At 41.0% G+C, this 25,152-nt stretch overlaps 1 long non-coding RNA gene across 1 annotated transcript; it reads right to left on the bottom strand.

The window, feature by feature from the left end:
- Positions 1 to 1,139: 1,139 nt before the first annotated feature.
- Positions 1,140 to 25,051, bottom strand: LOC111094652. Its single transcript, XR_005354994.1, has 3 exons — positions 24,789 to 25,051; positions 7,596 to 7,767; positions 1,140 to 1,484 (listed from the first exon to the last, which is right to left on the bottom strand). It is a non-coding gene; the product is annotated as an uncharacterized LOC111094652 (long non-coding RNA).
- Between the last annotated feature and the right edge of the window lie 101 nt (positions 25,052 to 25,152).

Genomic DNA, 25,152 nt, shown 5'->3' with positions numbered 1-25,152 from the left:
CCAAAAAAAAAAAAAAAAAAAGATATGTGGGTGCTTTCTCTTTGTAACTGTATTTTCTAAGTACAGAGTTCCTTTGCGCACCGCTAGCTCTTCATCAACTATGTCATGTCGGAGTTTCCAATTTTATTCATTTTTTAGTCTGCATTTGCAGTATTCTTCTAGAGTCTGCAAGTAAAGGCTTTCTGTTGCTTATATACATGAGGTGCACCTTGGATGGATATAAGATTTTTCTATTTTAATTTTTTCTATTTTTCTATTTTAATCTTTTCTTCTCAAAACTCTATTTATCTAGCTCTATTTATTTATCGTTTATATTATTTGGGGGCATTTGTTGTATCTGATGCTTTTTTTTTTTTTTAAGATTTTATTTATTTATTCATGAAAGACACAGAGAGAGAGAGAGGCAGAGACACAGGCAGAGGGAGAAGCAGGGCTCCATGCAGGGAGCCCAATGTGGGACTCGATCCCGGGACTCCAGGACCACGCCCTGGGCTAAAGGCAGCGCTAAACCGCTGAGCCACTGAGGCTGCCCATCTGACGTTCTATATTAGATGTCTCTATTTCATTTTTCCCTCTGATGATAGGGAGAGTCCTTTCAGTACAACGGTTTTTCTTCAGGTTGGGAAGTACAATTCTCTGATAGTTTCAAGTGTTATTTTTCATGCCATTTATTCTAATATCTTTTTTAGAAAAATTATTTCTAGATTGTATTTTTGTTGTTCTCTCTATCATCTTCTTGATGATAGATAGACCATCTTCTGGTCTCATCTCTTTATCTTCTCTCTGAAATGTGACTGTTTCCAAAGCTGTATTTATCAACAGTTCCATTTTATGCAAATAGACTGTGGGTTTTGATACTATTTTAATTCTACAGTGGCTGTACCCTTTAAAACTTTGCCTTAGGGCAGCCTCGGTGGCCCAGCGGTTTAGCGCCACCTTCAGCCTGGCATGACCTGGAGACTCAGGATCGAGTCCCACATCAGACTCCCTGCATGGAGCCTGCTTCTCCCTCTGCCTGTGTCTCTGCCTCTCTCTCTCTCTCTCTCTCTGTCTTTCATGAATAAATAAATAAAATCTTAAAAAGAAAAAAACTTTGTCTTAGCTCGCTCAGCCATCACCTTATGTCAAGCCCTTGTTTTATCATTTTCCTTTTCATTGTACCATATTTTATTACTTTAAAAAAAAAAAAACAGAAAATGTTTTCTACCTAAATGCATTTCTTCTGTTTCCTGGAGGGACTCTTCAGCAGTAAGCTCTTTACCTGGTCCTTCATGCCATGTTTGTGTCCCTCATGTTGCAGAAGCTCTTCAGAGCTCAATGGTGGTAGTTACCTTTTCTTTTGCTTACTCACTCTTTAATAAGGACCAGCCTATCTGGGCTATTCGATCAGTACACCAAAACAACCTGTACCAATTGTCCTTGGCTTTCTTCCTGGTTTTTCTGAGCTTCAACAAGGTGTTCCTTTTAGAAATTAATCTGCAATCCTGAACAAAATTAAGGAAAGAATTGTATTACTATTTCAAAGCTTGGTCTTGGTAGTTGGAAGGGATATGTCAGTAGGGATGGGGTGTAGAGTTGAAGGAGGACAATTTTTCCCTGTCTGGTTTTCTTTCTTAGTTGGTTCCACTGCACTGTAGACCAGCTTCCTGTCTCTTTCAATTTGGCCTAATCTCTACTACAGATACAAAATATGGTTATGTCCTTGTGCATCTCCTTCATGATGCTGGAGACTTCCAGTTGAAAGGGTGCATTCTGTTTCATATCAGGGATGCCTCTAGCTTTAAAAAGGTTTCTCCTAGGCCAGGGTTAACTGGCCACAGGGACAGGAAGTTCAGCCCCAGGGACACACTGGCCTCGCTCCCTCTCCAGCAAAAGCTGTATCTGGTTGCTCACCACCTGGAGCAGTTGTGAGTAAAATGAATGTCATCTTTCAACAGTACAGCATCACATCTAGCTTCTCCCCCTTTGGTTTAGGGGATTCCTCTTCATTTCTGAAAGTGCTGTTGCGTGTTGGAATTAGCTCCTGACTCCACTGACAAGCTGGATTTTGAAAACTCATACTACCCTCAAGGTGTCTGCTGCTTTCTCTCAAAGCCCTGCTCCTGGAAACTCACCTTGCTATTAATCCATGGTGGTCAGAGGCTCCTACTACAGTGATGCCTGATTTTCCAGTGTGTTCCAGGACTCAGCCAAGTCCTCTAAGTAAGGCTTTCTGGAACATTTTTCCAGAGCTCCCATTCCCAGGACTTAGTTTACTTATTCTCTGCAATATTGCCCCATTCCCATGGGAAGAGGATTTGTGTATCAGTCTTTGATATTGTTTTAAATACACTATATCAAACCTTCAGATCAAAATATTGTGAAAAGGGTTGTCACAGTTCCTTAGCTCAGATTCTGATGAAAGTTTCCCTTTTAAAATTTTTCTTTGGCCTTTTTTGTTTGGAAGCTTCCTTGTAGTATATAATTTCATAAGGTATTGTAAACATCCTTATATTATGGTCTTTAAAGAATTCATACATTCTTTTTTTTTCAAGATTATATTTATTTATTTAAGAGGGAGAGAGAGACAGAGCACAAGTGGGGTGAGGGGAAGAGGGAGAAGCAGAGCTCTTGTTGAACAGGGAGCCCAACATGGGGTTCCATCCCAGGACTCTGGGATCATGACCTGAGCCGAAGTTTAACCAACTGAGCCACCCAGGCATCCCAGAATTCATACATTCTTCCAGTGAAATGTTTTAAGAAGTTTACTTAGTCCAAAGAATTCAATGCTATTGTTACTGGCTTTATGTAATTTTAGAGTTGAGAAGCTGTTGCATGAGTGATACAAGTTTAAAGCAACTACTATGGTTATCTTGTTCTCTTTTAAAGCTAAGATGACTGTAATTTAGAGTAAGGTCAAGCCACAGTGGTCTTTGGTGACCTGGCCAACACTCAAGCCCAAGTGTCCTGACATATTCTCTGTTTGTTTTCTACTATGATTTGGCCTCACAACCTTTCGCTAAGATCAAATATGCACATATTCCCTCTAGATCAAAAGGAAATTACTTATTTTGGCAATGTCTTAAATTAACTATGAACTTATTAAAATTTTTAAAAATCATACTACATTCAAAACTATTGTTATATTACTGTATCTAATCACATGATGGACCAATAAAAAAATGGATAGAATAATGAGACCTAAATGGCCTGATTATGTCTATGCCTTGCTTTCTATGGTGATGAACATGGATTATCCTTTACCAAAGGTGGATTTTTCTGGGCAGCATTAATGTAAAGCAAATTAACTCATGTCTGATTTTTACATCTGGTGCTACTTAGCTGCCTCCCCTAAGGCTTCTTTGCCAGGTGTTTCAGCATTAGAGCTGGAATCTGTGGCCATGCCAAAGGCATGCTGTGCTTGCAGCCACAATATCCCATCTGCCAGTTGTCTAAATGGAGTTTTCATTCTGGAGACATCTGCTTGTCACCTGACTGTTCTTGTGTAAAACTTTTGTGCCCGCTGCTTGTCTGTGGCTTGGCTGAGGTACCACACTGTAATCAAACCTACCTGCAGAGACAATACTCTGAAATGATACTTTATAATTATCTTATTTAATCTTGCAGCATTTGGCCATGATGGCTACTCTTTCTTTCTTGAAACTCAACTCCTCTGATATCCCTGACATCTTTCAGGTCAGAGAGGAGCACAGGATTCTGGAATCATACCACCTGAGTTAATTTCTACATCAGTTTGCTTTCCCCACAATAACACTGGGTAAGGAACAACCATCACTCTTGATGGATTACAGTAAGCATTTGTTTCTCATTCATTAGCTAGGATGGCTCTGCTGATCTCAGATGATTTAGTCACAGGTCTGCACATACGCTGGGGGTCTGCTGATCTAGGCTGGGTTTGCGAGGCGAGTGCATCTCAAACTGCTGTCCAGCCAGCTGTAGTCAGAAGTCAGGTAAACTCCCTGCACAATCATTCCAGGAAGCAAGCTGAGGAGGCTGGCAGGCTGGGAGTGATGCCAGAAACACAAGAGAGCAAGTGGAAGCAAGGCATGCCTCTCAAGTCCTGGGTTGGAACAGGTACACTGTCACTTCTGCCCACATTCCTTTGACTATAAAATTCAAGTAGCTGAGCCCAAAGTTGAAAGGTAGGTAGGTACACTCTGCGTCCGCAGTAAAAACTAGAAAGTCACATCGTAATGGGCACGGATACAGGGAGTCACACACGTGTGTCGTCAATAGCTTCATCGACCCTAGAACCCCAACAGGCCTGTTCTCACCTCTGTGGACGGGATACATTACTTACTTTATTCCAAATTATCTCTATGTTTTAGAGATTGTTATTAATAATGATAATATCCTCTACCTTATAGCTTTGTGGTGATGATTGGGTAAAAAGATGCATGCAAAAATATTAGGATATGTGCTAGCATATAGAAAGTGCCAGTAAATCGAGGTGACAGAGGTAGTGGCATCACTCCTGCTTCTTTCCCATCTCCTCTGCAGCCTACTCTTCCCTGACCTGATCCTCACCTACGCATAATTCCCAAGCTTCCAGCCCGAGGCCACTTCCTTGCTCTCCCTGAACGTACTGCCTGGGTGACCTCTTTTATATCCATAATAATCCATAGCATAAAACCACGCCGAGGGGTGCCTGGGTGGCTCAGGTGGTTCAGCATTCACCTTTGGCTCAGGTCATGATCTCAGGGTCCTGGGATCAAGCCCTGCATTGGGCTCCCTGCTCATCGGGGAGTCTGCTTCTCCCCCTCACTCTGCCCCTCTCCCCTGCTCATGCTCTCTCTTAAATAAATAAAATCTTAAAAAAAAATGCCGATTATCTCAAATCTCCTACCGAGGCTTCTGCATAAGGCCTCTAAGCATATATCTTGTGTCCTATCTTCCTTCTTGGTTTTACTTTACCTACCACTGCACCTTTCCTGGAACTCACACAGCACCTTGTGCTCCCAGTTCTCTGTGCTTAGGCAGCACCTGACTGCTGTGCCTTCAGGGGAATAAAAGAAGTCTGAGTCAAGAGCCCCCTCATTTGCCTGCCAGCGACAGAAATCAAAACAATCGCTCTTGAGATCCACCTGGTGCTTTCTTATTTTCCACAAGCCTGTCACATAACCTGATCTGACTTTCACCTCTCTGCAACTCCTCTGAAGAAGATAGTCTATCCTCACGATCCACATTTAGGTTGCTTGTATTAGGACTGGTTACGATTCCTCTTAAAATGTGAACCTGGGGGATCCCTGGGTGGCTCAGCAGTTTGGCGCCTGCGTTTGGCCCAGGGCGCGATCCTGGAGTCCCGGGATCGAGTCCCACGTCGGGCTCCTGGCTTGGAGCCTGCTTCTCCCTCTGCCTGTGTCTCTGCCTCTCTCTCTCTCTCTCTCTCTCTCTCTCTGTGTCTATCATGAATAAATAAATAAAACTTAAAAAAAAAATGTGAACCTGCCACGGAGGAGGAGGAGCCAGGCTTCTGACAGCACCCCTCATTGGTGCAGACTGGCCCAGCAGGCTGGGCCCAGCAGCCAGATGCAGGGACTGGAGGGCAGGGGCTGGGGCATGGGGGGCAAGGGGGCGAGGGGGTTGCTGAGAGCTGCACGCAGAAAAGTCCGAGGTGGAGGAGGCCGTGTGAGTGCCCAGGTGCTGGGGAGCACGGCAGGAGAAAATGAAAGAACCCCCAGTCCTCCTGAAACTTGCTGAGAGCCAGTTCTGGCCCTTGGTGTTGCCCAAAGAGGAGCTTGGAAGCCTCTGAGCAGCTTTTAGTAACAGTCTCAGTGGTTGTTTCTGTCAACACCAGTCAAGATGGGAAGAGTTAAGGGAGATCTGCATCTCTCAGATTCAGGGTGAGAACAGACATTTAAGAAGAAGATTAAAATTTAGGGCTCCAGGGTGGCTCCAGGTAGTTGAGCACCCGATTCTTGACTTCGGCTCAGGTCATGATCTCAAGGTCACGAGATCGAGCTGGTGTTGGGGCTCTGTGATGGGCGTGGAGTCTGCTTGAGATGCTCTCTCTCCCTCCCTCTCTCTGCCCCCCCATCCCTGCTCACGCAAGTGCACACACACTCTCTCTCAAATAAATAAAAATAATAAATTTTTTTTTAAAAAGACTAAAATTTGAGGCTTAGAGAAATATTAAGGGATTATAAGAACAGTGCTTGTGAGTACTTGTTAAAAGTTAAAATGGGAACCGGTGGAGTAAGTTCCAATTCGAGAATACTTTACGGCAAAGACAGAGCACCCAAGGAGAGTTGGAGGTGTACGGAAGAAAGGCCAAAGCATACCTTTGTGAATCCAAGTTTCCTTGTAACCACCCAAACACAAATCGGGGTTCTCCTGCTGTTCTGGCATGGACTGGTGCTGGAGGCCTCAGACAAGCACATGAACCTCACTCTAAACAGCTGCATTTTATTCTATGCCTAAGGTCTCAAGGGGCATGTAGCCGACAGGCTCCATCTACATGCTCTGTAGACCTTCCATCTTATATTCTAGAACTTGTTCACCAACTTCCATGAAATCACAGTTCAGAGTAAAAGAAAAGAAATTCTTCTGAAAAGATACGTAGACTCTATCTCTGTGGCCTCAGGGTGGCAAGGAATATATTTTAAATGATAGACATCACAAACCATAAGTGAAAAGAATGACAGATTTGTCTGCGTTAAAATCGGCAACGTTTGTAAAATGAAAAACATCATACAACTCACTGGGGATCTTATGATCAGCATAAGCTGATCTGTCTGTATAAAACACAGCTCTACAAAACCATCTCATTGTTTCAAATTTACAGATTAACTTGAGTGAAGTACCATGCCAATAATACTTTATAAACATTATATAAGCTCTCCACTTATTTATGTATTTATGTTTAAAAATTTTTTACATATTTCTCCATAAGCTCTGCATCATCCCTGGGTATAAAACAAATTGTGTTGCTACTATAGATATTTTTGAAATATATTTTTGAATTGTCAGTGGTATAAAGAAATTCAACTGTGTACATATCTATATGTAGTTAGCATTTTTAGTCCTAGCAGTTTCTCTATAGATTCTTTTTTTGCTTTTTTAAAATTTTTATTCATTTACTTATTTTTTTGCATAAGCCTCTTATCTGTTAATGTCTTTCCATGGGAAATAATGAAGCTTCCCTCCATTGTATCCATTTTCACTATCCTCTTGAATGATCGCTCCTAATTTTGTTCACTGAAGCCATGTACCCAACTAAATTTTCTAAATTCCTTTGTAAGTAGAAGTGCCAAGGATATATAGTTCTGGCCAACATATCATCAGTAGAAATCTTCTAGGGATTTTTTAATGTTTTGAAAGGGACAGATGCATTTGGTCTCCTTCCTTTTGCCCTTTGTCCTTCTCCTTCCTGCCTGGAATGTGTACATGATGCCCGGGAGCACAGCAGCCACCCTGAATACATGAAGACAAAAGTCCCACATGCAGAATGACTTTTCTACCATCGGTAACATTTCATACCTCTGTAAGAGTCGGAGACTTGTCTCCTTCTAGCTCACTTCTTAGGTAAGAAAAAGAAACCCACATTTGGTTAAGTCTCTATACAAAGTTTAAAACAGGGGGCTGAACAAATGTACCTTCAATTTCTTAGCTCTTTCATTTATTTCATTCTATTCTGGGCTTTGTTTTATTTTGTTTCCCTCTTCTTAAACTGGCTCACATCTCAATCACTTCTTAAGATGAATGATGAAAATCGCTTTTCCAAGGTAAGTCCTTTGTCCACTTATGAAGGCAAACAGTGGCCATAAGCTGTACAACAAATGCAGAATTTGCATGAGTTAATTTACTGATTAAGAATTTAAGATAGCTGAATATAATTATTCCACTACTATTAAAGAGGATTCAGTGGGATTCATTTATTTTTAAACACGAGCCAGTAAGAAAAGCATAACAACCCTTTATTTTCTATAACATTTAGAAATGAATCATGTTTGCATCTATCTGCTTGATTATTGATTTGCATAAAACAGGCAGTACAGCATAGTGGTTAGGAGGATGGGTTTTGTATTGTCAGCTCTGCTTTGATTCCCTGTGCTGACACGTCCAACTGCGTGACCTTAGACAAGTCACTTAGCCACCACTTCCGTGAGGATCTCAGAATGTGGCAGGGCACACACAACATACCAGTTATGATGGAATATAATGAGTGATAGGAATAACGTAAAGCAGGACTGAAGATTATGACCCGAGGTTTGCTCAGAGCGCTGTAGAGGAAGTGATGTAGGTTTTGGAGCCAAACCAGAACCGGAATCACTGCATTAAAATTATTCCACTGCTAACAATATTTGGCCTTGGTTTTTCTTATTCCTCTATATTTCCCATGCCTCAATTTTAAATGCTACATTAACATTTGAGCTACTTTTGTTAAGGGTTAATCTTGATTTGCCTTGGGATGGAGTAGGTTCTGCAAGGAAAAGCAAAGAATATTCCAGTTGGAAGAAGATACTGATTTTACTGATTTTGGAGTCTTGGGCAAGTTATAGGACTCTCTGAACTTCTTTTATTCATTTATGATTAGAATTTTCTAACATTTGCTTTGACTACTTTGTAGGATAGTCAAAAGGCCAAATAAAATAATTCACATGAAAGTTTTTCTGTAGCACCACTCAAATGTCACATTTCACACAGCACTTGGCCCTATGATAGGTTTATAGGATATTCTCAATAAAAATTAGATTTCTGAGTTCTGGATCTTTTCTTGTTATGTTAGAGTTAGTTGCCAAAATAGCTCATCTTAAAAGTGTAAAGTATGGGCAACCCTGTCGGGACCCCTCTCACTTCTGAGAGCTTTCTGTATTATTTTTTGCTTAATAAACTTCTATAGCTTTACAAAAACAGAAAGAAGAAAGAAAGAAAGAAAGAAAGAAAGAAAGAAAGAAAGAAAGAAAGAAAGAAAGAAAGAAAGAAACTGTAAAGTAGCATCCTGAAATGCCCAATAGGTTTGACCTCTATGTTTTCTGTCACTATTTTTATTCTGCACTCTACTTTCAAGTTACAAGACATAGGACATGGAATGTTAGAATAATCCCAAATTCCAGCTTTTCAAGGAAGTGAAAATGTCTTTACCAACTCATCTCAGCTACATTTTAGTTCCTTAGGAATTAATCCTATTTCTAATGTAGGGTCAACCAACAATTAAAATATCCAGTCGGTAACTGTTTTATCAACACCGGTTAACAACTGAACTCCACTCTGTTATTCTTTGCTTGTAAAAATATTCTCAGCTCTTAATTTTCTCATATGCTGCTTTGAGGACTCCTTTAGCTAAATATAATGCATCTATTAGGGATTATCATTATTACCCCACCTCAGGTTAACCAACGCTATTTGTTCATAGTAATTATTTAGTCTCATGAAAGCTACAGTTTAAATACATGATAGAATTTCCTACCCATGAGAATTATTTGCATATGAAATTATCTTCAAAGTGAAATGTTAGTATCACTGAAGCTTCTATCCCATAAACCAGCCTGGGACTCTCCTCAGTCACTCCGTGAAGAAAATAACCTCGTATAAATCCTCAGAAAATGAGAGTAAAGATACTACTTGTGTTTTTTACATCTCCCACTCCAGAGACAATTAGGAGTAGAGTATGGAAAAGGAATCTGTAAATTGTTGACCATGGATGATAGTTCCTTACAGAGGAAAACATGCTAAGGGGCTAATAAGATTTCAAGTAGATGATTCTCCACCCTATTTTTAAAACAGTCAGATTCAATTTAAATCACTCTATTATATACAGATATGAATTGTTCTACTGCTTCTTTCTTTATAATGTCCTATCTGTCTCTTTCTGCTTTTATTTTCCAATCTCTTGTTCAAACACTCATCCATTCACCTCTCTATCACGGCCTACAAAACCTGCTTCCTTGCCCTGCTTTCCTTATGTTAATTCTGTAAACCTCTAATCTATTTGAAATACTATTACAGATGGATTTTTCTTTTAAAAATCCATTTTAGGGGATCCCTGGGTGGCACAGCGGTTTGGCGCCTGCCTTTGACCCAGGGCGCGATCCTGGAGACCCGGGATCGAGTCCCGCATCGGGCTCCCGGTGCATGGAGCCTGCCTATGTCTCTGCCTCTCTCTCTCTCTCTCTCTCTCTCTCTCTCTCTGTGACTATCATAAAAAAAAATTTAAAAAATCCATTTTATTATGCCACTTAAGTTTAAAAATCCTCAGTGGCTCTCTGTTTCTAGCCTGGGATTGAAAGGGAATAAGGAGTCAAAGGTGACTCTGAGGTTTGAGCGCCTAGGTGGGAGAGGGGTGTCACTAACACAGGGAACCCAGGAGAAGGAAGACACGTTTGGGATCAGATGGTGAAGATGAAGGGGACAGAATCTGAGGGACCTGTGGGACACAGGGAGCAAGTAGGTTAGCACTCAGAACTGTTGCTCAACAGACAGAACTGAGCTGGAGCTAAACATTTGAGAGTCATCCTGATATTGAGAATTATAAAACCACACACAGAAAAGACTGCTTCGGGAGAGTGTATAGAGTGAGAAGAAAGTCTAGGACATACCTCTGGTATTATTAGAACACTTCTAGTACCTGAGGAGTTCACATATGGAAGGAAAATCAATTAGGCAGAACAAGAGCCAATGGGAAAAATTGTGAGAAATCCAATTTCACCCCATTATTCAGGAGAAATGTGCATTAACTAGATCAATGGCAGTCATTTCCCCAGCCTAGGAGGCCCAGGAGCCTGGGCTGAGTCACAGTTTATCACTATGTTGTAGAGAGATTACCTCCATGAAGTAAGGAAGCTGATCACACAGCTTCTCGAGTTCTTTCAGTTCTCAGATTTTGTGATTCAAGTATGTTTCATTTTCCTCTCCGTCTGTAAACACCTTGAGCATAAGGATTATTCCTCAGGGAAGTGTCGGGCATGAGGTGGATCTAAATAAGTATCATTTATCATTTAGACTTTAGAAAGCTCTGTGAAATTAGAGTAGCAAATATTCTCAACCATCCTTGTTTAAAGAACATTGAAAACAGGAGGTAGAAGTAAGATGAAGGGATTGGTGGGGCTGGTGAATGAGAGAAGAGGAGGGGACGGACAGCTGAAGGAGAGAGAAGAGCCCCCACAGAAGGGGGGTTTGTAGCTGTTGGCTTTAGAATAAGGACTTAGTTATTGAAGAAACAGCATTGTAACATGAGTGCTGCGAAATAGTTTAACTGTCTAAGCCGCCTCCCTTGTGATAGTCTGTGGGGGTACCTAACATAGGCTGCACAGACAGTACACAAACACAAGCACACAGACACGTGCACACGCATTTGAGTTTCCCCATTTCTGCCCCTCAATAGTCTCTCTATCAAAAAGATAAGAGTCATGTTAAAAGAAGGTATCCCACATGCTGCTGCTTTCAACCCAAACACAAACCAAAGCCCACATGCGCATAGACCTGAAAGCTGCAGAGAAATGTAGAAGGAGGAGACTGCAACTCACTGCCTTGGAGAAGCTAAAGGCATCACAGTTGGTGAGTACTTGGGAGGAGGTGGGAGTACAGGCACCAGGCAAAATGACATCTTCGATCATCACCTTTACTTACATTTGGTGCCAGAATGAGCAGTTGGTTCTTTGTGAAAAACCTCATTACTGGAAGGTGTTCCTCTAGTTGTTTTAATTGAAGCATGCACCAGCTAAAGCAACTTACAGTTGGAAAGGTGTGTTCTCCTGTTTTTCCTATGTTTAAAGGGCCCCATTAGATAGAAAGCATAATTTCCCTTGTGTTGTGGATTGTAAACGCTGCAAAATGGCTGCTTTCCTTCCCTGTCATTGCTTCGTTTAAGACAATTATACTCACTAAAGCAAACACTTATGTCCTCAATCTTTCAGTGCAAAAATATTCCCTTTGAATTGGGTCATTTTGCATGTGTCTGGCAGCCATTTCCAGGGCTCAGCCAGTAGCTCATTTCAAAAGCAAATGATAATTTGCAGATTCCATGCAATGGAATTGAAATTAGTCTTGTACGTCCTAATATTTTGTACTCTGTCTGCAGCTGTCCAAAGATGATCTCCTTTTCTTGATACTGAGCTAAATTGGGCTAAATCCAATTCAACAAATTTATGGTAATTGCATTCTGAATGGTTGTTTAGAGGAATACCACACCATCTTTTTGGAAACCTACAGACAATGGGTCCCAACCCTTCCCTGTCCTGCAGTTGCCAAATGACTGGGAAGGAAGTAGATTTCCTACAGAAGAACAGGTAGTCTCCGTTGCATCACGAACCCTACTGTGAACAAACGACATTCTTGGTGGATTGGCTGTCACTTCAAAATATATGCACCTTGTGACTAGAAGTGATGGGCAAGACTGTCAGGTGACTTTGCTTATAAATCAATTCCTTAGAATGGTAATGATCTCAAAACCATTGGCTATAACCTCAAAGAACTGGAATCTGCCCCTCCTCTGGCCCCCAAACAATTGAAAAAGAAGTAGCGCCATACTCAACCAATTCTAGCTCTAATAATATTATTCATAAAAGTCACCTTTAAATAATTCTCACTTTGTACCAGCTGCTGTTACAAGCACATTAAATGTACAGACATTGAATCCTCACAAAGTCTAATAATATAGGTACTTTTCCAACGGTCCCTCTATTTTACATGTGGGGACACGGAGGCTCCACGTGGTTACAGAAGTTGCTCAAGTTCATCTAGCTATTAACTTGTGGAGTCAGGATTCCAACAAAGGCAGCGGGGCTCTAGCATCTCAGCTCTTGACCACTTCACTGAGGTTACTGTGATTTTTCAGTGTCTAATAATCATTATTTGAGAAATGCTGCTTTAAATCTTACTTCAAATATCCTTCTTCTTATTAAGGCTGCTGCCCTGTAGGCATAATTTCATTTAGTTCATCTGTTTTTCTCTCTCCCCCTTTTTACCTTCTATTAGGTTTGCAGTCAATGATCGTTTATCAAGCACCACCATGTCCACAGTTCTTTAATAGACATGAGACTACTTCACTTAAGCAAGGAGCAAATTTGCACACATGCTTCACACTTATTTCTTTGGCAATTCTAGTAAAAACCATATTTATATCACTCGTAGGAAGTTACTTCAAGTGTGCCTTCTACTCCTTTTTAAAAAAACTCATGTTTTTATACTTCCTTATCCTTTTTTTCTGAACCTTGTCCATCTTCCCCACTCCTCTACTCCAAGTCACTTTAACTCCTAGTTATTTGAGTTACTGTTTACCAAAAGTCATGGATGGTTGTGTTCAGGTGGAATAATTATAGTAACTTCAATTTGTCCTTAAGATAGACACTTTCCATTTTCCCTCTTAATAATAGCTTCTAAAATCTTTAAGTTCATTTAGTCACCAAGCCAGCCTGCGTAAATGTTTCTCTATCTCCACTGCCACTCTGTAAGTACAGACTTACTTCACCTGAGCAAATACAACAAACCATTAACTAGCATCTTTACATCTAGTTACATCACTCTAAGCCCATTTTCCACCCAGCTACTATAGTGATTTCTCAAAAATACCCATCTGGGCTGCCTGGCTGGCTCAGTCGGAAGAGCATGCAACTCTTGATTTTGGGGTTGTGAGTTCAAGCCCCATGTTAGGTGTAGAGATTGCTTCAGAATAAAATCTTCAAGAAAAATACCCCTCTGTCTTTATCATCTTACGGTCCAACATGCATGGGATAAAACCTTCATTCCTTTTGAGGGGGTTGCTGGCCTCATTCCCCACCTCTTATGCCTTCCTCACTTGCTGCTTCCATCCTCCATGTTCAAAGCTATCCGCTAGCTCTTACTCTTCGCTCTGCAGAAACAACTGCCCCCTTCTTTACCTGGCATCAACCTGTCACCTTTGCACAGGCAGTTCCCAGAGTATTTCTTCTAGGATGCATTGGCTCTCCCTCTTAAAGATTCTCTACTGCAGACCACTCCCACTGGATTAGCTATTTCCTTCTGTGTTTTCCCCAGTCATGCATTTACTACACTGATTCAAAATGATGTTTCTTTCTTCAGTATATCAGGTCTCGTTCATTAGGTTATATTCACAATCAAGGGCTTGGCTCAGAGGGGATGTCCTAAGGATGGGGGAACTGAACTGGAACTCTCCCACATTTTTTCAACAAAGGAGGAGACCAAAGGTAGACACCACATTCCCAGCAGAGGTTTGATTTTTGTGGAAGGAAAAAGGAAGACTGGTTTTAGTGTCTCATCAGACTCTGTAATTTATCATGCATTTTAAAACCTCACTTGCTTTAACAAAACTGTTACAGGACTAACTCACCCAGAGAAGGTAACAAAAGGATGATGCCAGCGCCCCATTCTATGTAAATTTAAATTTCCGTTTGCCAGGAAATGTGAGTGCTGATGCTATTAGAATCAGAGTCCCCACTTTTGCAGTTCTCCTGCTGGGCTTAAGTGAGCCACAAGTAGGTCAAGTGTCTCACTCCCTGAGTCAATGGCTCTGCCTGAAATAGAATGCAGATGGAATAAATCTCTTCTCTCAAACACTGCTCAGACAAAGCCAGCATTTTTATGTAAGACCAAGCACAGCTAGAAATCAATATGGATGCCAATGCACCTGTTGAGAAAAAAAAAATACTTAGAGCAAGGATTTATGATGGAGTGAAGATAGGAACCTATTCCAAGTAGTTTTCAAAGAATGTACTATCAATATTAGGAAAAAATAATTCAACTATATGTCTTTGCCCTATGAGAATAAACCCGATCCATAAATATGACTTAATTCATCTTCTACAAAAAATGCTGCTAGGATTCAGTTGCCAATATTTAAAATACTCATTTATGTGATGCTTTTTAAAAATGCCATGACTAAGGTGTGGATGTGAGCTAAATTTAGTTCACAAGAAGTAAGCAGAAGTTGGCCTTCCATGATCTGGTGCATGCCTCTCTTTTACCCTTATGTCTTATCACATTGTAGCCGCATGACCTTGAGATGCCAGCCACACCAACCCTTTTATCATACCACTCCATCTTGCCTCTATGCCCCAGCTCATCCTGTTCCCCCTAGTTTTTGTTTGTCCTTATCCATCCTCTGTGCTCTCCTAATGCTCTCTACAGCCCATGGTTACCATATCCCCCTGTTCATATCTGGAGACTTTTTTGATTGTCATAACTGGACGGGGAGGCCACTGGCCTAAGTGTGTGTGTGGGGTGCTGCTAAATAGTCTACAGTGCGTGGGTCCAATTAAATAAATTCTGATAGTGCTGATGTTGAGAAACCCTAACTTAGAATGTCTGCTGCAGCAAACAAACTGAGTTAATGTTTGAGGAAAGAAGGAAATCTTAGGCTAAGGAATGTGGTACATCTGGAATAATGACCCTCAGAGGAAGAATTCCTCTGCCATTCTCTCTCTCTGTTTTTGTCTCATCTTTCTTGGAAAAAAGCCTGCCATTCTCCTACTTAGTCCAGATAGAGTGTAGAGCCTACTACTATATAACCACAGCTTAAAATCTACTCAGTTCTTCGTTAACATGTGCAGGGAACATATTTAGCATGGACTGGGGCTACTGTAACAAACTAGACATAAGGAATTTGTTTAGCTCTGCATATGCTGGTTCTGGTTTGCAAGTATGAAATTATTATTTTTTTTTAGTGGATCCTAGGTTTCTATAGAAAGTATAGCATTGTCAAAACTATCTAGCATAATTAGATGCTCAGCAGAATGAAAACTCACCAAGAAGAAAATTTATGAGTGTTAATACATCTTCAAACTGAAATGATCTTAAGGGATTATCCAGGCCTCCCCACCTTGCATGCTTATTTGAGGATCAAAGAGGAAAATGGAAAATTTACAACAACCTTGCTAACAGAATTCTGGGTTTTAAAACGTCCTTCGAGGGTGTCTAATTTATTCTGCTGTAAAATGGCTTCTCAGTACACAAGAGAGAGGAACTGTCTCTCTACTGCCCCTTCCTGAATTTAATTCTTAAGTCCTTTCAGGCCATGAGGACACTAGCAGATACCCTGTAGTTCTGCATCAGCCATGCAGGAAATGGAAAATCCCACAGACATTAAAAATGCCAAGCTGGGGTGGTGTGGAGGGTGGGGTTATTTGGGATTGGGAGGGGAGGGAGAGAACCAAGAATCTGAGATGTCTTAAACTGATAGAACTGCCCATCTTGCCCCATCTGCTTCTTTCCAGTCCTACTTACAAAGGGCCATGTCTCGACCTGGACAACTTGTAAAAGCCATGGTCTAAGAGGATATGGGAGGTCGGGAAGCCCAGCCATTTGCGATCCAGGTTTTTCTCTAGAGGGAAGTGGGAGCACTCAATCTGTTTGCCTTCTTCCAACATCAGTTACCCAGTTAAACAAGACTGGTACATCTAAAATTTGCCAAGAGCATAAAAATTTCAAGTTCCAGTTATCATAACTAGTGATGGGGTAAAGGTAAAAGAAAAACTCTAAAACAATGGCTCAATCTAATTAATATTACAACAGAGCCCTAGAAATAGAAGTAAATGCCTACATATGAAATTAACTCAGGAACAAAAAACCAGAAATGTGGTGCCCAAATTTTGCATTAAGAGAGAAATGACAACCTAGTCGAATGATGATATCACTAAGAGAAGTGAAATTCCTGGAAGAATGTGAAGACTTTGCTTTGCTTTTCCTTTCTTTCCATCAGAGAAACCTAGGTTAGTTTTCTGACCTCAACTTTTCTAGCTACTCTAACTAGGATTTTGTATTTAGAAATGAATTATTGTACAACAAGATTCCTTGCTGATATCACTGTTAATGGGAGCGTGTCTTAATACTTCCAAGTAGAGGATGGCATGTCATCTTTTCCAAGAATGCCTGTTAGAGGTATGTGGGCCTTTCATTACTACATATTTAGTGTCCTTAGGCAGGAATATGCCAGGTTTGCACTCTGTTGCTGCCTTTTTTCAACATGTGTCATCTAAAGGAGTGAGTGAGTCATGATTACACCACCTTCAGACTCCTGGATGGCTGTGCATTCTTGGTCTTATACTCACACTGCCAGGCTGAGGTTGTACTTTTTTTAGCTTTAAGAGGTAGGAGCATCTGCACAATGACACATGGTCATTTTCCCTGTCCACTAACCTGAATTCCATATAACATATAGCAAAGTACACATTCCACCACCAAATGTTTAGTAAGACTTGGAGATATTAAAGCATTATATATACTGATGCTCTTTGCTTTGACAGAATGATGTGCAAGATCGGTATGGAAGATTTTTCTCTGGGTAGTTGGTAGACTCCGCATATAAAGAATTTGAGTGGACTGACATGTATTTTTCTTGAGAATTTTTTTTCTTTAGTCTACTTAGCATGTCATACATGAATAGAGTGATTATGTTATTTACTATCCAATAAGAGATGCTTTTGTCTGGAAAAATGTTCAAGTAGAAGGGACACTTGGACAACAGACACACACCGAGACTGCCCCAGGCAAATTGAAACTGTAGGTCATCCTACATGAGAGCGAATGGGCTGGGAGACATGGCACAGTACTCCAGACATGTATTTTAAATGAGAGGTGTGGCAGGAGATTGCATCTTCTCCTCAACAAAGGCACCAAGTTTTTTTGTTTTGTTTTGTTTTTTGATGAAATCTATACCTATGAATTGTTCTGGTTTTGTGGCTGAAGAAAGAGTGAAGGTGACAAATCAATGGAGCCTGTAGTATTTGTGCTTACTTTCCAAAGCATGGGACAACGCTGCAAGTGTAAGAAAGGTCTTTAGGCGTATTTGAGTTCAATTAGCTCAACTGAGGTAAATGTTGAAAGATGAGACAAAATAAATATACTCTCAGGCCTGAAGAATTCATTGCCAACTTATGTTCCATGTCAAAATACAAGTGAGATTATAATATTGTCTTTTAAAAATGATTTTATTTATTTATTCATGAGAGATCCAGAGAGAGAGGCAGAGACACAGGGAGCCCGATGGGGGACTCCATCCCAGGGCCCTGGGATCATGACCTGAGCCTAAGGGAGGTGCTCAACCACTGAGCCACCCAGGTGTCCCTAATCTTGTCATTTTTAACCACCATCAACCATGGTATTATCAGTGAATTCTCTCATTTCATTCTATTCCTTTTCACAGGACTTTAAGATGTATCATCAATCTAAAACCCTATAAAACGTACTCTACACTTACTATAACCTGCAATCATAATGTTGAAATTCTTAGCATCATGAGGACTTTACTTGGAGTACTTGAAGATACATGTGTTTTTACCTGCTTTCCCTATGTTGTTAAACTTGTTGGATGGCCAGTTGGTACTGTTTAACTGACTTCAACATTTTAGGAACTGAACCATCTCTAACTTTAGTTGGAAGCTGTTGGCCTCAATCAAGCCCCTGGTGATAATCCTAACCAGCCCTTGAGTGGGTTGCGTTCTATCAATCTAACCAAGCTTTGAAAAAATTGTGCTCCATTTTGAAGTAACTAGTGCTTCCCGCTGCCTGTTTATAAGCCACCTGGCAGATGACAACCTTCTGCATTTAAAAACTTTTCATTTCTCTGCTAGATCATAGTAATTTTTAAGGTATTTCATGTGGCAATTAATGAGTGACAATTTTGAATGAAATTCAACCACAGGTGGTACCATAATTGCAAATATTTTAATAGAGGCGGCAATACATGGGCAGCTACCTTCATATACAGTTACACTGATACATGTCCAGGCAATTAGCACAAAGGACAATTTCTATTTCCGAGAGCTGGCAGGTTGCTTTTCATTTAATTATGCAATGAATACCTGATATCAAAAATATGAAAATGTTGACAAAATACATCCATAAATCAAGAGACTGTAATGTATTTGGCTGGTTAGTTTTGCAAATGGACTAAAAGCCACTGAAGCAGCAAAATGGCAAGAATTTTCGCTGTGACAGTGAAAATAATAATAAAACAAACCTTCACGCCTCAAACTTTTTGTAGTTTTCATCCTGCTTTTTAGAAGCCAGAGTAATTTCACATAGTTGCCTGTGTTTATTTTTAAAAAGAGGGGCTCTGAAAGACTTCATGGTGTTTGTCTCTGCAAGGTAGCCAAGCCAGTTTTAAAACAATATGTTAAAAAGAAAAACTAACAGCATATGAACTACAAAAAGGGATGGTGTATGGGTCAATGGATATTATAAAGAATGTGGTAGGGCCTTGTGACCTGATGAATCAAGAGGATAAATCTGCTCTGGATCATCACCTCCCTTCTTCCAAATGATTATATCCATCTGGTTCTCATTATCTTCCCGGGACTTCCTGCATAGTCCATTTTCATGAGCTCTGCCTGGGGCTTCCTCCCTGGTTTCACAGCATGTGTGCTGAGCTTTGCAGACTCACCCCCGTCTTATGTATCCTTGCATGTTTTACAAACTTAGAATGGCATTTGGGCTGCTTGGCTCCAAACCTCACTTGGCGATAATGACAACAGAGTTGCTGCTGGAGAACTATTGTGAGCTCCTTGTTTGCAGTGGAGTAGGAGGTGGCACCTGCTAGGCAGGACAGCTCAGGGACCATGAGGACAAGGAGGCACTCCCCCACATTTCTATTTCTAATGAGGCTTTCTCATGCAACAGAGCCTATCAGAGCAGAGTTCTCTGCCCCTTGCTGTGCTCACCAAGTATTACATGGATGTTCTAAGAGGAGCCAACTCTGGGTTGACAAAGAAGAAAGAAAGGAAGAGAGAGTAGAGGGAAGGAAGGAGGGAAAGAGGGAGGGAGGGAGGGAGGGGGAGAGGAAGTGGGGAGAGAGAAAGAGAGAGAATAGAAAGGACAGGAAAGAAAAATGTAGCCACCTATTTAAAAATCAATTCTCTTTATGTAATCATATGAAATCTATCACTCTGGAACTTAAGTGCTTCCACATACCAAGACTGTACTGACATATCAGGTCCCAATAGCCAAGAGCAGACACCTTTGAATAAAGATGTCCTGTGACAACTGCAGTGTTATGACCTGGGTCCTAATATCATGTGCATCTCAGCAAAGGCAACCAGGAGACACCGAGCAGTTTTAGGCACTGGGTGGCATCAGGGGGAGGTTGGAAGCACCAGTCAAGTTGAAGAGTGGGCAAATCTAAACTGGATTAAATGAATGCAACTCTGTCTTTATCTAAAAGTGGAATAAAAACTAAATGCAAACATGGAAAGAAGGGGCCTCACTCTGTGAGACTGGGGTGCACTAGACACAGAGAGAGGGTTAGGCCACATGGCAGACTGGATGGGGAAGAGGCAAACAGCAGCCTCACGAAGCAATGAAGGAGGTCTGGGGTCAAGGTGAGGAGAGGCCATAATGGGAAAATTTAAATTCTCCATCTGAACAAAACCTCATGAAGTTCCCAGAACTACATGGAGTCATAAAAAAGTGCACAAGCACATCCCAGCAGTGAGCAGTCTAGTTTATCATCCCTTTTAAATTTTAGACACTAAGTGTCTTCGCAGTTAGAAAGCCAACCACCACATTTGCACAGGACTCACTGGAGTTATCCTTCCTTGTCTGGGTATGCACCTAGTTGCATGCATTTTTCACATGACTCTAGTTTATGCCACAACATGCTGCTTTGCCTCTCCACACCTATGGAATGCACTTGGCACTTCCATCTTTACAGATGAAGATAACTACCCCTGTAGGGTGATCTGCCAATTAAAAATTAAGGAGAAAATGGTAATTAGAATCCAAGACCTGACTTGTCTTCTTTTGGCCCTGCCTACCGTGTCGGGCGGTGCTCTTCACAGTCCTGACATTTCCAGGATTTAGTAAATGGTGATATTTAAGTCTCTCGGACCTTGAGGAAAGAACTTTCTAGTTTATTTGTAGAGGTTTATGGCAGACTAGGAATGACCAGGGCCAGGTGTGTTCTCTGAGGTCACACAACATGGCTTTATTGCTGCTATCTGAATGGGGCTGTGTCTGTCCCTACTTTTTTGTTTCCTCCCTTCCTTGCTTTGTTCTTTTCTTACACTTAGACACTCAGGAGAACAAGAAGATGAGGAAGAGGAAACACCTTTGATGCTTTTCCTTTGAAAATTCGCAGCGGTGTTAAGCTCTTTACTCCCCTGGGGTTTGCAGGGCTAGGAAACTGTGCCTTTGGAAAGGGCAATCCACAGGGAAGCATCCACTGGATTCTCTGGTAGTCCCTTGACAGGCCACATAATTGTGCTGCAAATCAATATGTCATGCCCCTAACTTAGGCAAGCTCACAGCGTGTGAGAGAAGTTCCTGTGAGGAAATGCTCTCTCCAGGAAATGGAGCTGAACAAGCCCACTGAGAATGAAGAGTGCGCATGGCAGGGAAGCTGCTGGTCTGCTGTGAGCAGTAATGACTGCAAACCCAACCTAGGCCTCCCTGGGGGGAGGGGTAAGATGCTTGGACACCTGGACACCCGGACACCCATCCAGCTGCTCCACACTCGTGCACTCAGAACCTGCCCTTTGGTGTGAAGGGTATGTGCTGGGCTCTGCACTGAATGACTTCTATTCCCTCTGCTGCTTTTGATGGCCATCATCTTACGTTTCCCCCAGGGTAGCTTCAATTGCTCTCTTGGTGTGATCATCTTAATTTCACACTGATTCTACATTGAAAATAGGAAATGCTTTAGGCTTTATTTGTTAAAAAAAAAAAAAAAGCTTTTTGATTCTCAACATTTCTCAACATTTATTTGTTTTCTTTTCCATGGGCAGCCACGGCATTTAGGGGGGAAAAAAAAGGTGTAGTTGGATGGCTAGTGGGTAACATCAAATTAAGAGACTAAATCATTTTTGAGACACTTACTCCATTACTACACTCTCTACTTTGTTTATTAATGTGAAGTTAATTTATTGGCTTTCCTAGCTCCCAACATACGCATAACTAACAGGCACACTGTTCTGCTTAGTGCGAGAAAACTATCAAGTCAGATATTGCAGAGAATTTGCAAAGGATAATCAAACACAAGGTTATAGAATGGGCTAAGAGATTCAAAAGAAGAATTACTAAAAAATTGTGTAATTGAAGAAACAGCAGCATATTTAAAGGACTCAGTATGCTTTTCAAATTATAGCCTTTGAAAGGTCACGGTGGAATTTAACAGACTTGTCTCAGACACTAATGTATTACATTTGTGCAGGGCTGGTTAGGTTTCTAGCTGGAAAAGAGTTGGTTCATGTTGCAGTTCTGAGGTGAAGCAGTTGGAAGCCAATCCCATGAGCACACGCCAACAAGTTCTACCGGTATGGGAATTGTTGTGATAGCCTACATAAGACCTATCACAATAGACAGAGGAGCAAGTCACTGACAGCAACAAAACAAAGCCAGACCAATCCACAGGATCGTGTCAGTCCACGAGAACGTTTCAAAGGGTTCATATGTTGGGGTTTTCATTATTTCCCCGTGGAGAGTGGTACTGGCAATCTTCTGGAGGTCGGTGCTGTTCACAGAAAACCCTCAGTGTTACGTGGAGGTGAAATATTGCAAAACAACTGTCCTACGAGGATGCGTTCCTATAGTCGGAACCTGTTTCAGAAGAGATTATAAGAGATTAAGTATTAAAAATAAGGAGTGTTCAGTCCCTATTTTCCTCTTATCAAGGAGCGGTATCAAATAAAACTGGGCTTTACATTCTGTTTCTGCCACTTACAGTGTGGCCTTGAGCAAAGCCCTTAACCTCCCTGAGCCTCAGTTATTCTCATCTATGAAATGAAAATAATGTTTCACACAGTCATGAATTTAGCAGTTTCAAATCCATGATCTATGCTCAACATATAAGAGTATTTTTAAAAGAAGCTTATATTCTCGGAGTGCCTAGGGTGGCACAGTCGATTAGGTGTCCAACTCTTGGTTTCAGCTCAGGTCAGGTCACGATTTCAGGTGCTGGGACTGAGCCCTGTGTCAGGCTCTGTGCTCAGCTCAGAGTTGGCTTGAGATCCTCCCCCTTTCTCCCTGCCCCTCCCGCTCCCACTCGTGCTCTCTCTCTCTCTCAATAAAAATAAATAAATCTTTTAAAAAATACACAAAGCTAATATTCTCATATATTTCTAAGTAAGTTCTATGAGTTAGACTCAATAGACATGACTGCACACTTGTAACTACCGTGAGGTAGTCTCAATTCTGGAAACAAAGATGAATAAGACACAGATTCTGCTCTCGTGAGTCTGTGCTTCAGTGCAATGGAAGAACGAGGCACAGGAAAAGATGAGTGCCACAAGTGAAATATAAACAAAGATGCACTGGAACCTTGATCAGGGACCAATTCGATCTGATGGGTGGGATTGGAGAGGACTTCACTGAGGAGGTGGCGTTTCAAGTGATTCATGAGTAATGGATACGTATTTTTCCCTAGTTCAATTTGTCAGCTCAACTTATTCCAAATCACTTTGTCATGATAATTACGATGGCAGTGAATGGCACACCCTGGACTCAATGTTCGTTTTGGGAGAGGAGATAGAAAACATGTTCCTTCTTCCCTATATTTCGTCTATTTAATCACTACAACTTGTATTGATTATCTAAGAAGTAGTCTAGGCTTGAAGAAAGAAGGCTGATCTACAAAATCATCTTTGGGAATAGGAAAGAAAAGAAACAAAAAAATTCCTGATTCCCATCCAAGATACACTACTATACACTAATTTTATATTTCCAGCAGTCAAACACTTTAAAACAGCAATTTTAAACATTATTTTAAGTAGTAAATTAATAGAAAGGCAAGGTGGTAAACGATAATAGCTAATATTCACACACAGCCTACTATGTATCAGGTGCTCTTCTATGAACTTTATATACATCAATTTATTTAATCCTCACAATAGTCCTATGAATTATATATCATCATGATGCCCATTTCATTGCTGAGGAAACTAAGGCATGAAAGGATTCAATAACTATGCCTAAGACCAGAGAGCTAAGTAGGAAAAATATTGGTTAAAGATGGGGAGATTCTTAGTTTCTGATCTGTTCTAACTATATCTAGATAGGAGACCATGGATCAGTCACCTACATTTGCATGGGAAAGTAATTAGCCAGATTCTCTGAGTTCTTCTAACTGTGCTAAAACTACATGTAATCTTCATTTCAAACGGATGTTTCAAATATTTTCATATTTATTTAATATTTTAATCTAAAGTAATTAAAGGAGCTTCTCAGCTTTCTTTGATTTCCTGTTTTATATAATTAAGGACATCAATTCAAAGTAGTTTTATGTTAGGAAAAATTAGTATGAATTCTAGGTGGAAAATGGAAAGAGGAGGAAATGGAGAAGGCACTTATGACAAGGAATATAAGAGTCATACCTATTAACTTTTTTCTTGCATCCCTGGTCTCATTCTCTCTCTCTCTCTCTCTCTCTCTCTCTCTTTTTTTTTTTTTTTTTTTTGAGAGAGAGTGTGTGAGCAGGGGTGAGGGGCAAATGGAAAGGGAGAGAGAGACTCCTAAGCAGGCTCCATGCTCAGAGTCTGACACAGGGCTCAATCTCATGACCCTGACATTAGGACCTGAGCTGAAATCAAGGGCCAGGTGCCTAACTGAGCCACCTAAGTGTCCCTCCCTGCTCTATATTAGTGTGCCTACAAGTCTTCCTGCTTCAGGATGGCCCCTTGGATGAATTTTTATACTCCAATATATTAACATTTAGGTAAAGAATCTTAGCTAACATAGAACACTATGGTCATGTCATACACACACACGCACACACACACATATACCATTTTTTAAATTAGGTCCCTATTTTCACTGGTCCTAAATAGGCAAGTTAAACAACTGTATTTTATATTCTGTAAGAATGAGCAATTCAAACAGAGGTCTGAAGTGGACAGGTAAAAGATTAGGAAACATTAAACAAATACCTAAATCAAAATGGCGCCGCCCTCTCTTCTAGCCATTAGTGGAAGGAAGGGTTCACTTCAGTAAGATGGAGGAAGAGGACAAGGGTCACCTGAGTCTGGCTGCGGCTTTGCTGGAAGCCAGCTTTCCTGCACACTGGGCTGAGCAACACAGCCTCTGGCTTCCCCACACAAACTGTGCTGTAAAAAAGCAGCCCAGAAATTGATGGGCCAGATTCTCACTCTGTGTGACTCCATGGAAGTCTTTCTCACTCGCTTTGTGAAACTTCAGGCGCATCCAAGAGGCAGGATTCTCTTCAGAACTTTAGAATAAAGCATTGTTTGAAAACAAAAGGTTGGATTTGGCCCTAAACTAATATGTGAGATT

The sequence above is a fragment of the Canis lupus genome, chromosome 2 (assembly GCF_011100685.1).
Source record: "Canis lupus familiaris isolate Mischka breed German Shepherd chromosome 2, alternate assembly UU_Cfam_GSD_1.0, whole genome shotgun sequence".
Classification (NCBI taxonomy): Eukaryota; Metazoa; Chordata; class Mammalia; order Carnivora; family Canidae; genus Canis; species Canis lupus.
Note: the sequence above shows the minus strand (reverse complement) of the source record. Positions and strands in the feature narration are given on the sequence as shown.